Here is a 15580-nt window from a genome sequence, read left to right on the forward strand (position 1 = left end):
CAAGCAGGAGCCCCAGAGTTTAAATTTCCAGCTGCATTGGAGGAAACAGAGGCTATGCCCCAATCCCATAACCCCTCACTTCTTACTGCTAGCCTATCCTAGGCTGTTCTTGCTGATAGGAGTATTTCATGCTAAAAATTAATTTTGCTTACCTGATGGCAGTCACACAACCTCAAATGCCGTTTTTATAAATAAGGCAACCACCAATGGAGTGTGATTTAGGGTTTTTTCTTCTGTAGACCCTGCCTACCCTATAAAATCTCCCATTACTGCATCATGGAGACTATAATCCCTTTCCGAGGGAATAGATTCTTTCCAACCATAAGATGAAATAAGAACCTACATTTCCATACTGCCCAAAAGGAAATACATTGATTACAAAATGCAGGAGAATGACTGATTTTCCACATTTGTTGTGTTCCTTAAAGGGTTTTTGAATAGACTTGACAGTATTAAAGAAGTTCAACACACACAAAATAAAAATTAATAAATGAAGAGAAAAAAATTGCATTTACAACAAAATAAACACATTGATATATAAAAGGCTGTTATACATCGATGAAAAATGGATGTCATAAAGTCACAAACATAAAGTATTAACAGCCAATAAAGATGTGAAAATATGTTCAACCTTGCTATTATTAATCAAAGAAATACAAATAAAATAATTCAGGTGTCATATTTTACTGACTAGAATGACAAAGTTTTAAAAAACTTGATACTACTGGTATTGATATTGATAATACTGGTACTGATGAGTGTAAGAAACCACACTGGATGTTAAATTCTTGGTAGAAATAAAAAGCACGGTAACCTTTCTGGAAGACAACATGTCAGTATGTACCAGAACTGACAACCAGCCATTCAAGTTCTAGAAGTCCACTCTAAGGAAATAAACAAATGCTCAAAGACATATGAACAAGGATGCTTGTCTCATTGTTTAGCAAAGCAAAACAGGAATAATCTAAATGTTGAACAGTAGGGACTGGTTAAATAAATAACAGAATGCTGTTCAACCATGAAAAATGATGCTGCAGATTTTTATTAGGTGATGAGTAATCATACTTATATTACTAAATAAAAATCTTATAGAACTGTTTTGTAGTTTGATATAATAATTAAAGGTATTTTATACTTGCATTGTATTTATATGCACCCCGTCACAAAAAAGTTTCAAAAGATACCCTCAAAAATGTTACAGAGATGATTTATCAGAAATGGGATTTTGAGTTATTTTTCCTTTTTTCTTTAAATCCTTTCAATTTTGGAGTTTCTGCAATGAGCCTGTATTATTTTTACAATTAAAAATATTTAAATTTACAACAAAAGGATCTAAATTCCTCCAATTTTCCATTTATTTTCCACCCTGGCTCAGGGTATTTGTGTAAAAAAAAAAAAAATCAGCTTATTTTCTCTTTTGTATCAATCTAAATTTACTTTTCATAAGTTAATTATTTTAGTCTAGCAAAAGTTTCACACAGGAAAATTGTTAAGGTCTGAGTATTCTATTACCTTTAAAAGCACTGGAAACTTTGAAATTATTTCTTTCAGAATTTTCATATAGTACTGAAAGGTGGGGGGGAGGTAGCAAAATGAAGGGAAATAGATAGTAGTAGTCAACTTCAATTAAGAAAAAGCACCAAGAGGCAGTTTGTACTCTTTTGATACGGCAGAAGCCCCATGTGTCAACTCATGCTAAAAAATGTATATATACACACATATATATATATGTTTGTGTGTATTATATGTATATGTGACACACACACATAATTAATCCACAGTCTTAGGCTAATCACTCATTGTGGCAGAAACAACGAGCTGTTGACTACACTTTAATTAGCTCCTCCAGCCTGCAGAGGCCTCACTAGGACCAAGACAGGAACAACATTCTCCACTTGCATCTGGGTATGGTTCTATTCCAAAGAATGTGACCAGAGGTGACCTGAAGAGTTTATGTCTGAAGGATGACGAGTTGATAATTGTAGCTTGCAGCTTCCTCTCTCCTTTCCTTTTTAGGACAAACGTAGAGCCACTTGATGAAGGTGGTGGGTCCCTGAATAACTGAGCAGAAAACTGACCCTCAGACCACCAAAGTCCATACTACACTCCTGAGTGAGTGAGAAATGAACCGTCCATGTGTTGCTCCACTGAGGTTTAAAGTTTATTATTTAGTGTTTAACTAACGCATTTTTTCTTTAAACCTCAGTTGCCTTCTCTGTAAAATAAAGTATTTGAAAAGGATCAACTGTAAGTTTTTTCCATTGCTTATGTTTTTATCTTAGTTTTTAATTCTCAGAAACATTGCACGCATTTTAAGTTAGTAAGTCTACTTTTTTTCCCACAAAGACGGGTTCTTCAAGTGATGGAGAAGTCATAGCAGACTGTTGCTTCAGTTTAAGATACGCATTCACATATGAGATGAGAAGGGTGAGGACCCAGAGAAACGCCTTTGACAGAGGGGAGTGAGAGCATACTGAAGAATGTTTAGTAATAAAGAATTCAGATGGGAGAAACGGATGGGTTACATCTAACAGATTTGCTCAAAGGAATTCTGGAAAGGAAAATATGTGAAAATGTATAACAAAGACATAAAATGCCTTTTGGTCCCTAAATGGATTTCATTTCAAAGACGTGCATATTGCAAATACATGTACCATAACACTTCTCTGTCCACTTCTAGAATTTTCTAAAGCCTGACAGAACATCTGCAGAGAGAGGATGTCATTCCAAGATAATCGACTGCAAGTTACTAAATTAAGATAAAAATGTCCTTAACCTTGAACAGTTTTTAAAGAGATTTTAGAAGAAAGGAGCCCTCCAGGGGGTTGTATAACTATATAATTGTACCCTTTCTAAAAGGCTATTTACAGATACATAATGTTTCCCCTCCATTCTTTAAAGTAAAATATAGGATAAAAAAATAGTTTGGGGATAATATTTGTTTGGGACAGCAGGCACTGCTAATCAGTACCACTCTCTCCTTATTCCTTACTATCAGAGCCCTGGTTTAGGAGACCCCATTATCCTTAAGGCTAAGGTGGCCAGTTTAAAATCCGAGCTGATGAGATATAAGTGCAAGTCTGCTGACCATCTGTGGTAAAAAATTTGCTCTCTGATTTACACACTGCCTTTTTTTTCTTACTTAATTTCTTTTTTTTTTCCCTTTTCTTTCTTCCTGCCCAAATTGCTGGAACACTATTGGAGATTCTGGGGTCACTTTGAAGCTATGTGGACGTGCTAGAGATGTGGAAGCTGGAAGAGCTAAGCAACGCAGTCCCCTGGTGATGCCCTTCAGCTGCTGGACTAACGCTAGAGGGACTAACTCCAAACTTCCTGCTACCCGTGGAAAGTAAGGTAAATCACTCATTCACTTTCTGTCACCTACTAACTGATCCAGAACTCTAACCTCAGGGTTCTAGAACCCTTCTCAGTATCCCATAGTCATACTCATGTTCCAGACTCCTGATCATCAGACTTGCTTATAGCAGATGTATGGGGAGGGTGGGCTCTTCTGGAAGCCCTGATACTTCCCCCCTACCCCCCACCACACACAAATAATGATCTTTATGTCCACTCATCCTTCTATCTACACTCAGAGGCCAGGGCCCCCAGGAAGGCTTCACTGACAACCCTTTACTCCTCTCTACATGCAGAAAGGGTAGAGGTGTGGGCTCTGGAATCAGACTTCCTAGACTTGAATTCTTAATCTGTTACTTACCAGTTTAGGACGTGGGCAAAGTAGTTACCTTCTCTGGACACCCCTGTAAAAGAGGAACACTAAGTAGCACCTATGTACCTTACTGAAAGGATTAAATGAGCAAATGCAGGTCAAGTTCTTATAATTTTTTCTTGGGTCAACCAATTCTAGCTGCTATTGTTACCTTTGACTAATTTAGGGCAGAGTCCCTTTGCCCTCCTTTGGTTCTCTGGGCCCGTCTCATTCACAACACACACAATCGCATACTGCAGAGTTTTGAAAGGTGGTTCTCAAAATGTGGTCCCTGGGCCAGCAATATCAGCCACACCTGGGAACTGGTTAGAACTCTGGCACTGGAGCCCAGCAATCTGTGTTTTAACGATATTCTCAGGCAAATCTGATGCACACTAAAGGTCGATGACAACTGAGAACATCTGTCTCAGACTCTCCTGGAGGCATTCACCAAAAATAGAGTTACAGGACCTTACACCTGACCAGCTGGAGAAGGGGTCTAGTAATTGCCCTGGTTATCATGCTTGTCATGATTTTTCAGCACATAAATGTTTGAGAATCACTGCCATTTTGAATGTGTGTGTCACTTGTCTGCTTTTCCAGTGGACTTTACTTCCTTGCAAGGAAGGTTTGTGAAGATTTGTTGTTGTTGTTTGCATTATTAGTTTTATTATGCTAATTCTAGACTCTCTGGTGCATAGTGCAATCTCAGGCAGGAAGTAGTGGCTCATTAAAACAGGTATCCCAAACGTCTTAGTAGAACTTCAAGATTAATTCCTTCAGGAAGAGGTAAAATTGTCATTATATGCAGATGATATGATACTAGATATAGAAAACCCTAAAGACTCTACATGAAAACTACTACAACTGATAAACGAATTCAGCAAGGTAGCAGAATACAAGATTAACATACAGAAATTGGCTGCATTTCTTTATACCAACAATGAAATATCGGAAAGGGAATGTAAAAAAACAATGCCTTTTAAAATCACAACCCCAAAAATAAAATACTTAGGAATAAACCTCACCAAGAAGGCAAAAGACTTATATGCTGAGAACTGTAAAACATTAATAAAGGAAAGTGAAGATGATTCAAAGAAATGGAAAGACATCTCATGTTCTTGGGTTGGAGGAATTAACATTGTTAAAATGCTCATACTACCCAAAGCAATCTACAGATTTAATGCGATCCCTATCAAATTACCCAGGACATTTTTCACGCAATTAGAACAAATAATCCTAAAATTCATACAGAGCCATAAAAGACCCAGAACTGCCAAAGCAATCCTGAAGAAAAAGAACAACGTTGGAGGCATGGCCACCCCAGACTCAGACAGTACTCCAAAGTCACAGTAATCAAAACAGCGTGGTATTGGCACAAAAACAGACATATGGATCAATGGAACAGAATACAGAGCCCAGAAATAAACCCACACACCTCAGTTAATCTTTGACAATTAATCTTTGACAAAGGAGGCAAGAATATATGATGGGAACGAGACAGTCTCTTCCGCAAGTGGTGTTGGTAACGTTGGACAGCCTTATATAAACCAGTGAAGTTAGAACACATCCTTTCACCATACACGAAAATAAACTCAAAATGTCTTAAAGACTTAAACATAAGACATGACACCATAAAACTTCCAGAAGAGAACACAGGCAAAATATTCTCTGACATAAATCATACCAATGTTTTCTTAGGTCAGTCTCCCAAGACAATAGAAATAAAAATGAAAATAAACAAAGGGGACCGAATCACACTTACAAGCTTTTGCACAGCAAAGGAAACCATAAACAAAATGAAAAGACAACCTACAGAATGGGAGAAAATATTTGCAAATGATGCGACCAGCAAGGGCTTAATTTCCAAAATATACAAACAGCTCATACAACTTCATGACAATAAAAGCAAACAACCCAATCAAAAAAATAGGCAGAAGACTTAAAGAGACATTTCTCCAAAGAAGAAATACAGATGGCCAATAGGCACATGAAAAGATGCTCAACACTGCCAATTATTAAAGAAATGCAAATCAAAACTACCATGAGGTACCACCTCACACCAGTCAGAATGGCCATCAGTAAAAAGTCTACAAATAACATATGCTGGAGAGGGTGTGGAGAAAAGGGAACCCTCCTACAACACTGTTGGTGGGAATGTAAGTTGGTGCAGCCACTGTGGAAAACAGTATGGAGGTTCCTCAGAAAACTAAAAACAGACCTACCATATGATCCAGCAATCCCACTCCTGGGCGTATATCCAGACCAAACTATAATTCGAAAAGACACATTCACCCTGATCTTCACAGCAGCAATATTCACAATAGCCAAGACATGGAAACAACCTGAATGTCCATCAACAGATGAATGGATAAAGATGATGTGGTACATATATACAATGAAATACTACTCAGCCATAAAAAAAAGAATGAAATAATGCCATTTGCAGCAGCAACATGGATGCAACTAGAGATTATCATACTAAGCAAAGTAAGTCAGAAAGAGAAAGACAAATACCATGATACCACTTATATGTGGAATCTAAAATATGACACAAATGAACCTATCTATGAACCAGAAACAGAATCAGAGACATAGAGAATAGACTGGTGGCTGCCAAGGGGGAAGCAGGTGGGAGAGGGATGAACTGGGAGTTTGGGATTAGCAGATGCAAACTGGTATATATAGATTGGCTAAACAACAAGGTCCTACTATATAGCACACGGAACTATATTCAATATCCTGTGATAAACCATAATGGAAAAGAATATGAAAAAGAATGTATATACCTATGTATAACAGAGTCACTGTGCTGTACAGCAGTAATTAACACAACGCTGTAAACCAAGTATACGTCAATGAAAAATAAGTTAATTAAATTTTTAAAAAGATTAATTCCTTCAGAAGAACAAGTACTACACATTCACAGAAAAAGCACCCTTTGAAAGTTTAAATTTTTGAATTTCTTTGCCACTTCCTTAGTTTTGATCACCTTGGACAATAAATTTTTAATATTGACTTTTAAAAAGAATTGTGTTTCAGTGTTTGCTATCCTTAGAGAGACAGAAACAGATAAGTACAACTAAATACTTATTTTTCAAAAGTCTCAAAAGTATAAGGGAAATGAAAGTAATTGTATCTTCAAATGATTTTGGGGTATGTTTCTAATTTCATACTTCTGATGCGATTCAAGATTAAAACTGTATTAAGACATTTGAGACATGCTGCATTGGTATTAAATGAATTTAATTTTGTGTAAAGTGGTAGAAATATTTTCTTCAGCAAACAGACCTGCAGATATAAAATCACAACCATAAATCTACAAAAAAGCAAGCTATTGAATGAAATCTGATTGGTTATTTCCCTGCAGTATGGATCTGCTAATAATTTAATTTACTACTTGCTAACAGAAGCCAAAATTTAAATATACATATATATGTGTGTGTGTATATTTATATATATTTATATACATATATGTGTGTATATTTATATATATTTATACACAAATATATGTACATATATACATATATATCTTCAATTTTAAATCATTCATATATATGAACAAGTATACATACACATATATAACAATTGTTCATATATATATATATATATATATATATAAAAACAATTTAAATTAAAGAAAGTACATCTGGTGGCCTATTTTTTCCCCCCGATTTCTAAAGAACACCATATTCTATTCTAGGCAGTGGAATGTCAATCCACCTTAAGGGTTGTTCAATGAGTACATCTGAGAAACCACTGGTTTAGCCAATGATGTACTTATTGAGGGAGGCCCTAGTGCCACTGTCAAGAGCTTATCCACAGGAGAGGTAAGAAGGTACTTGTTTGGTTTGTGAAAAGGAGTAGTGAGGAATGGCAGGTAGCTGCAGGCTGATGACACGTGATGTCCATATATATGTAGAACCAACCCGCCCATAATTGCACCCATTTTCCATACCCAAATCCAAAGCCTTTATATCATTAATCCCAGGCAAAAATGGTAAGATTCATGTGTGTTACTATCCCACGGCTTCAAGATGCCTATAAACTCATATGAGTATGTCTTAGTTTTATCAGCGGAGGACAAACCAGGCTTCTATCACCAAGCCCCATTCCATAACAGGCAAACCAGTCCAAGACTTCTCTGAGTGCTGCAGGAGAGTCTATGGAAGTGGCGCTCACTCCACTGTGATGCCTAAAATGCCTTTGCACAGAGCAAACATTCAATACATGCTGAGTGAATGAATGAGTGAACTGGTGTCACAAAACAGGCTTATTTCAGGGAAATTCCATTCAACAGGCTGGCATTCCTTCCTACCCATCTTAATTGTTAAGCTTGCAATCAGACAAAAATTTAATTATAAAACGTTAGAGCTGAGGACATTTTAGAAACTATCTACTCTCCAGAGGTATACAACTTTAATTTAGTGGTAAAAATCACTAGGAGTGATTTAGGAGTCTATCAGACCTGAGACCAAATTCCACATCTACCATATTTTCATGAGCAAATAACTACTTCTGAGGCTCTGTTCCATGTATGCATTATGGGATATCATAATAATACATACATTAATTGTATGACTATCAGGGGATGAAATGACACAATCCATTTGCCATGGTCGGCTAAGTAATTTGCACCAAGTAAGCACTCAAGACATTAGCCAATATTAATAGCGGAGAGATGAAAACAAAACTCTGGGACTGATGCCTACCCTAGTGGCCCCAGTGGTCGTAATGACTTTCTTCCATTCAGCCTGCTCTCTTCTCACTGAGACTAAGGAAGAGAAGATGAACAAATTAGGAATAACAATTTGAAAATGGTTTTATACTCCCTGAATGAATGGAATTATAATAAAATGATTCATGAGTTCTGCAGAAATATGATGAGACTTTAGATCTTTATGTTAGTTCTCTACAAAACCAATTTATGGCCCTAAGATGTGCCTTCCCACCCAGCCCCATCCTTACCAGGATCAAATATCATTGTAAATGGAAAAGTCAACAACACATAATCGACAAGCTAAGTTACCAGCCAGTGAAGTCTCGGAGCTTTGATAGAGAAAATTCAGATTTATCATTATATGTAAAAATAAGATGATATGAAGAACTCAATCTAAAAAATATTACCTGGAGATCTATAATCTCTATAATAGTGCTATAAAAAGTAAACAGCTAGAAATCTATTTAGATGGTTTTCCTTATAAGAAAGCACTTTCTGTATAACTTTTAATGTACTATTGATGAGAACAATTCAACAAAATTCAAATAAATATCTGCAGATGTCCTACAAGAAGAAAAGAACAGAGTTAGATGCGACAGGGGATAACTGGACTTCAGGATGAGTAAGACCCTATACTTGACCTCAATAAATTAACATGAAATACAGTGGATGAGTCATGTACAGAACGTCAGAATTCTAAAACGCCAAGCTAAGTACCAAAAGGAACATGTGGGGACTCTTAAGAAGGAAGTAAAATATTGGTTAGTTGATTACGAAAAGGCAGAAGGGAGTAGGTTCCCTTTGGCTGCTCTTTGAAGAGATCACTTCCTTTCCCCCCGGTCCTGAGGCTAGGATGGCATGGGCAATAGAGGAATGTGGGGATTGAGAATCATTTCTACTCTCACCAGAGTGGCTGGAAGCAGATTTTCTCACCAGGATGTAGTAGTAGGCTAATATGTAAGGGTTCTTGAGGTCAGAGAGAAGGGTTTGAATACTCCGGCTCCATCTCTTGCTGTGGGTCAAGTTTCTTACCTTTCCAACACCTCAGCGTCTTTATCTGAAAACTGGGGATGATGATAATGTCTCCCACCTGAGTGGGAGAACTACATGATACAGTGCATACGCGGGGCTAAATTTGGTGCCTGGCACACAGAAAGTGCTCAGTACGGCAGGCGAGTGTAGTGACAATAAAGGCAAAGATGACGGGGGTAGTGCCGGTGTTGCTTCTGCCCCCAGAACAGGCTCTGACTGCGAGAGAGTTAAAGCACCTTTGCGTTCATGGGGGTTTATATATAAGCAACGGTTGCTCAATGTGAGCTGGTTGTCCAAACGATTATGTGCAATCTAAGAAAAAAATGGGCCTCAGATTTGCTCAGCTACTTAATAATATTAGCAGCGGGAGTAGTCAAAGAAGCTAAATTTTATTAAGTGTTTATATGCCAAACAACGTGCTGAACGCTTTAAAAGGATTTACTCACTTATTACAACGAGGCTATACGCTAGGTCCTGATAATGTTATTCGTCTCTTTCAGATGTTGACTGAGCCTCAGAGGGGTTACAAATGCACCTAAGATCCCGTTGTCAGTACATGACGGAAATGAGTTCAAATCCAGCCTGTCTGACTTGTTCTTAATCACCAAGGTATGAAATTAAGCATGTTGCCCTTTGCCTGATTCTCCTTCTGAGGCCTGAATATTTCACTTAGCGCTCGGAGTGCAGAAGAGAGAAAATTCTCTCTCCTTGACCCAACTTGGCATCAATATCCAACTCCCCTTCTCAAAATGGGTTGCTTCAACGAGCAGCAATGAATGCCGGGTCGTGGACCAGTCACCTTGATGACTAAGAGTCAGACACTAGGGAAAGAAAATGCTCTGTGACAAACCTACCCTTGTACAGAAACAAGACAGAAATGGGGGGACAGGGCAGAAGATAATGGAATAAGGAATAGGAAAAATAGCAGCTGGCATCGTGATAGTAATAATAATAATAGTAGTAGTAGTAGTAGTAATAGTAATAATAATAGACTTTACTATGCTCTAGGCATTGTATTAAGTGCTTGGTGTAAGTGACTTCATTTCAACATTGAAAACAAGTCTATGAGGATGAAATATTATTAACATCATTTTATAGGCAGGAGTATTGAGGTTCAGGTAATCAGGTAAATTGCCCAAGCTCATATGGTTAGCAAGTGGAAAGCAGAGATTTGAACCAGCACCTACACTCCTAACCATTATGCTATAACCATTATGCTGAAGACATAAGAATTCCAATGGTCTTTCCCCATAACCCACTCCTGCGCACCAGACTTAAATAGTCCAAGATCAAGAGAGAGCAAGCTTGGAGTTGCCACTCTTCAGTGAGTGTCAATCATTTCAAAACAGTGTATTTGCTAACAAGATGCAGTTCCTGTGATAATCTTCTCAACCAGGTATCAAGAAACAGGAAGCAAAGATTCAAGTAACAGTATGTTCCTACTTACGAGGAAGGTGGGACAGCACAGTTGACACTGGGCTTAACTCTTCTGGAAAACGTGGTCCCAGTAGGCATACACGCTGGTACATTTTCCCCACCTACCAAATACAAAAGCAGTATTTCATTTCCATGTTGCTCTTCAAGTTCCACCTCATTCGTGCCTGTCACTCATCCTCTGGCCTCTTCCTGTCTCCACTTCTGTACAGAAAGGTGCCGAGCCTCTGCTCGCGGATACGAACAGGGTGTGTTAGGAGAGGGAGCCGTGGTACCGCGATGTCTTTTTTTTTCCATCTTAATTCTATTATGCCAACTCCACTGAACTTAGTTAGAGTGAACACAGAATTACACAATTACCCTCTGTTCTAGTCTTCAGATGTTATATTTTGATAACATTTACGATATGCTGCTCTCCCCTTGAACACCAGATGAACGCTAGAAATGGATGTGTGTTGACATAAAATCTGTTATAATTACAATTAAAGTACAGCTTACATAATGATAGTGTTAACATAAAATTATAGATGTGTAGAGACAACGTGGTCATGCATTTTTTAGTATAAGTACATGCTTAGACCAATATCTGTTAGCGGAATGAAGATGGAAGAGAATTTTGGTTAAGCCACAAAGGCTGTTTAAGGACTTGCAGATAGCTAAGGGGAACTCAAAGACCAGTAAGATAATATTTCCCCTGCCATGTTTTCAACTGCACAGTGAAGGGAAGATGGGAAAGTAAGTACCCCTATGGAAATTACAAGACAAGTACATTTTTTTCCTTGAATACCTGGGTAAATGCTTAAATTCTAATGTATATCAGTGATGCAAATTTTCAACTGAGTTTGATAAATCATAAAATAATAATTATACATATATGTATATAAAACTGCATGGAACTAGGCAGTTCAGAATTACTTCTAATTAAAGAGGTACCCTATGACAACTAACTTAAACCTTACAAAATATGGTTCCAAGTACCCTATCAGAGTGAAAAGCAGGAGACTGAAAGGTTTAGTGTAAATGTTTATAGTCATGGTGTCTTAACTAAAACTACTGTGTCACAAATACTATTAAAATAATTGTGACGTTTTATTCACTTTTACTGCGAACAACAAAAGAAACTATAGGTATTTTTTCATTTCAGGTAATTATTTTAGCTAACAGTTATTAAATGTTTTGAGAAGACAGAGTGCTAATTGCATTACTTCATTTTATCTTTAAAATAGCGCTTCCATGTAATTATTCTTAATATCTCCATTGTATTAAAGTGTATCTCTAGTTTAGACCTTTCTTCAGAACTGCAGACTTGTGTATCCAACTGTGTACTCAGCATCTCTACTTGGACGTCACGAAAACATCTCAAATCTTATACCTCCAAAACTGGTCTTTAATCCCCCAAACATGCTCTACCCCAAACTTTTCCATCTTAGGTGACAGTAACCACACCTTTCCAGTTCCCCAGGCCCTAAATCTCGAATTCACCCTTGACCCCCTCTTCCTTTCCATTCTTGCATTCAATCTACCACGAAATGCTGTCACAACCTTCCCAATGTGCCACTTCTGAGAATTACCAGCCGCTAGCAGCCTGGTGCAGGCCACCAACATAGACCTCGAGGATCCTGTAGTCACCTCCCGAGATTCTCCCTGACTCCACTCTCTCCCCACATCCTCAAGACCACAGATAGAGTTATGCTTTTCAAACAAGAGACAGTTCATGCCACACCTCGGCTGAAATCCTGCCCCTGGCTGCCTACATTTAGAGTAAAAGACACAATGCATGTGATGGCCTCCCAGGACTTACCCAATCCATCCCATCACATCTCCGACCTACAGCCCTCCTGCTGTCTCTTCCTCCCCACTGACTAAGTCAGCCAGGGTGGCCTCCTTGATATTCCTCCAAGCTGCCCGGCATATTTCTGCCTTAGAGTTTTGGGACTGGTTATTCTTGCTCCCAGGGAGTGGTCTCCCCCTCATACATTCTGACAACTCCCTCACTTCAAGTCTTTGCTCAAATGTCAACTTATAAAATCCACCCTGACTACCCTATTTAAAATCAGAACCTACCTGTACACTCCTCCAGCACTCCCAACCCAAGCCTCTTCAGTCAGCTTCACATCCTTTTCCTTATCCCGTAGCGCCCATCAACCTGTGACAAAGCATAGAATTTATTTATAACATCCGTATCCACACGAGAGTGTAAGGAGGGAGAAAGCATGCAAGAAGGAGCACGCAGGCAAAGGCTCTTGTCTGATTTATTCATTGATACGTCCAAGCATAGAGAACAGGAAGATGCTTGATAAATAGTCCTGAAAAAGATACAGATGAGGAAACTAGTAGTGAAGATCAGAAAGTTTAAGCAACTTCCTCAAGGTTCTAGAGCTAGAAGAGGGTCACAGTAGAATTCACACTTGGGGATGTCTAACTTCAAACCTCTTAGCCTCTCTGCTATCTTTTTTTTTTTTTCTTTGCGGTACGCAGGCCTCTCACTGTTGCGGCCTCTCCCGTTGCGGAGCACAGGCTCCGGACGCACAGGCTCAGCAGCCATGGCTCACAGGCCCAGCCGCTCCACAGCATGTGGGATCTTCCCGGATCGGGTCACGAACCCGTGTCCCCTGCATCGGCAGGCGGACTCTCAACCACTGCACCACCAGGGAAGCCCCTCTCTGCTATCTTAAGTCCATGCAATTCAGGATTTGTTTTAATCAGTGCCATGGAAATTCTCACTCCACTGAATAGGATCAGCAGTAAGCTGACCCAGGAGGTCATTTTTCCCACAACAGTCTTTATATATATGACTAAGGAACACACTGGTAAAAGAATATGGGAGAAAGTCTGAGTATGACAAGTCAGCTAGACTGATATTAACTAAAAAAGCTGTGTGAAAATATCCTTAAAAAGTTGCCCCCAACTCACTCAAAGTCCAAAGTTGGAGCTGGAAATACAATGTCATGGAGTTTGGATAAGAACAGGTTTTCTCCAAGCTGAACTATGACACAGAGATTAGAGACTTCTAGAAACTACACTTTTTCAAAGAAAAAACATCACATGAGAAAAATGAGGCCTAGAAAAATTAAATGACTTAAGCTAATTAATGGCAGGACTGAGACTAGAGTATACTTTGTGTAATTGGCTATGGTCTTTTTTTTTTTTTTTTTGTTATCACTTCAGAACGAGACAAACTTAAAGAAAGGAAACACAACCAAAACTCAGTGGCTGGAAAAGAGATGGATGTGAACGCCCACTTGTTTCTTACGTATAAAGTTACCCCTCGCAGTGTTTTGGAGGAGAAAACGCTGGCTCTTCCCAACGTTGGTTACATACACAAAGATTCCAAAGACAAGACAAGCGCTTTGCAAACAAAGTAACTAGAACCAGCTCAGGCTTCCCCGCGCCGGGTCCTACGTTCCACGGTCAGAACCACCAACTGTATCCCCCCGGGGAACAAGGTGATTCAGAAAAGCTGGCGCCTTCAGAGAAGCGAGAAAACTTAGCCGGGAAGAGAGTCAGGAGGAAACTTGCTCAGCTTCTTGCTGGGGTCTGAAACGATCCCAAGAGAGTCCTTAAACCCCTCAGGTTTCCACAATCAAGCACCCTCGCCTCCAACCTGGGCCACCCCAGATCTGACTATCAGACGACAGAAGTCTGCGGACGCACGGGGAGCTGACCACCCCACGAGAGGGACCTACGCGCGGCCGCGCCCACTCACCCGCCGCTCCCCGGGAGACGGGAGACCAGCCCGGGGTCCAAGTCCTGGGCGTGGCAGACTCGCCCCGCTCCGGGCCCGGCTCCAGCTCACCTCGGCGCGGCCCGCCTGGGCGCCGCCATCTTGACCACAAAGGGGGCCTCGCGCCGGAGGCCCCTGAGCGGGCGCCCTGAGCGGAGCCGGAGCGCCGGGGAGCCTCAGGTCGGCGCCCTACGTCCCCCGCACGCTCGCTCCCTGTCCACGCGCGACGAGAGTCCCGCACGCAGCGCCCGACCCAGGCTTCCGCGGAACCGGCGCCCCGCGCAGCCCGCACCGCGGCTCAGGCGGCGCCGAGGGCGGCCCGGGCGGAAGAGCAGGCGCGGGGCACGCGCTCGTAACCTGGCAACGCGGAGCAACCCGGCGTCTCCGGCGAACGCCAGCCCTCCACCGCGAGGAAGCACGGACCCCCGCGCCCGCCGCCCAGCCCGCGCCGCCCCTCGGTCTCTCCGCCCGCCGCTGCCCGCTGGCTATGGTCTTTTAAATCCATGATACAACGTCTATATGTAACAAATCTGTTAAACCCTAAATGTTTATGATAATTCAAGTAATCCATTATCTGGATTATTCTTGAAGATAAAACATCCAAAGACTTCTTAATTGTATGGGTATACATACATAAAATACACGTGGAGGTAACTTCAAATATAGAATGTGCCTGTCTCTATTCCTTCCCTCTCCGCTCTTTTAAAAAATGCCCCTTTAAAAATTGCCCACTCACCATCTGTTAGGTAAATTTGCTGAAACACAGTAAATGTGGAGACAGAAATTGTTATAGAGACTATTCCAAATGGCACTGACACCTGTATTTATGAAATTTTTAAAAGGGTAAGTTAGAGTTGTTTTTTTAAAAAAAAAAAAAAAATCCCACTATAGTAACACCACATCATCCTAAGTGCCCAGTTCTATCCAATTACATAAGATGGAGAAAGAGAGAGAGAGAGAT

General features: G+C 40.1%; 1 long non-coding RNA gene across 1 annotated transcript in view; it reads right to left on the minus strand.

Annotated features, from left to right (window-relative positions):
* LOC309817786 overlaps positions 1–14724 on the minus strand; it is a 28390-nt gene extending 13666 nt beyond the window's left edge. The window contains exons 1-3 of the long non-coding RNA XR_014296252.1: positions 14602–14724; positions 12960–13041; positions 10909–10999 (exon numbers count right to left, since the gene is read on the minus strand). This is a non-coding gene — a long non-coding RNA (uncharacterized lncRNA). The remainder of the gene's footprint in view (positions 1–10908; positions 11000–12959; positions 13042–14601) is intronic.
* Between the last annotated feature and the right edge of the window lie 856 nt (positions 14725–15580).

The sequence above is a fragment of the Grampus griseus genome, assembly GCF_964374135.1.
Source record: "Grampus griseus genome assembly, contig: HAP1_SCAFFOLD_208, whole genome shotgun sequence".
Taxonomy (NCBI): Eukaryota; Metazoa; Chordata; class Mammalia; order Artiodactyla; family Delphinidae; genus Grampus; species Grampus griseus.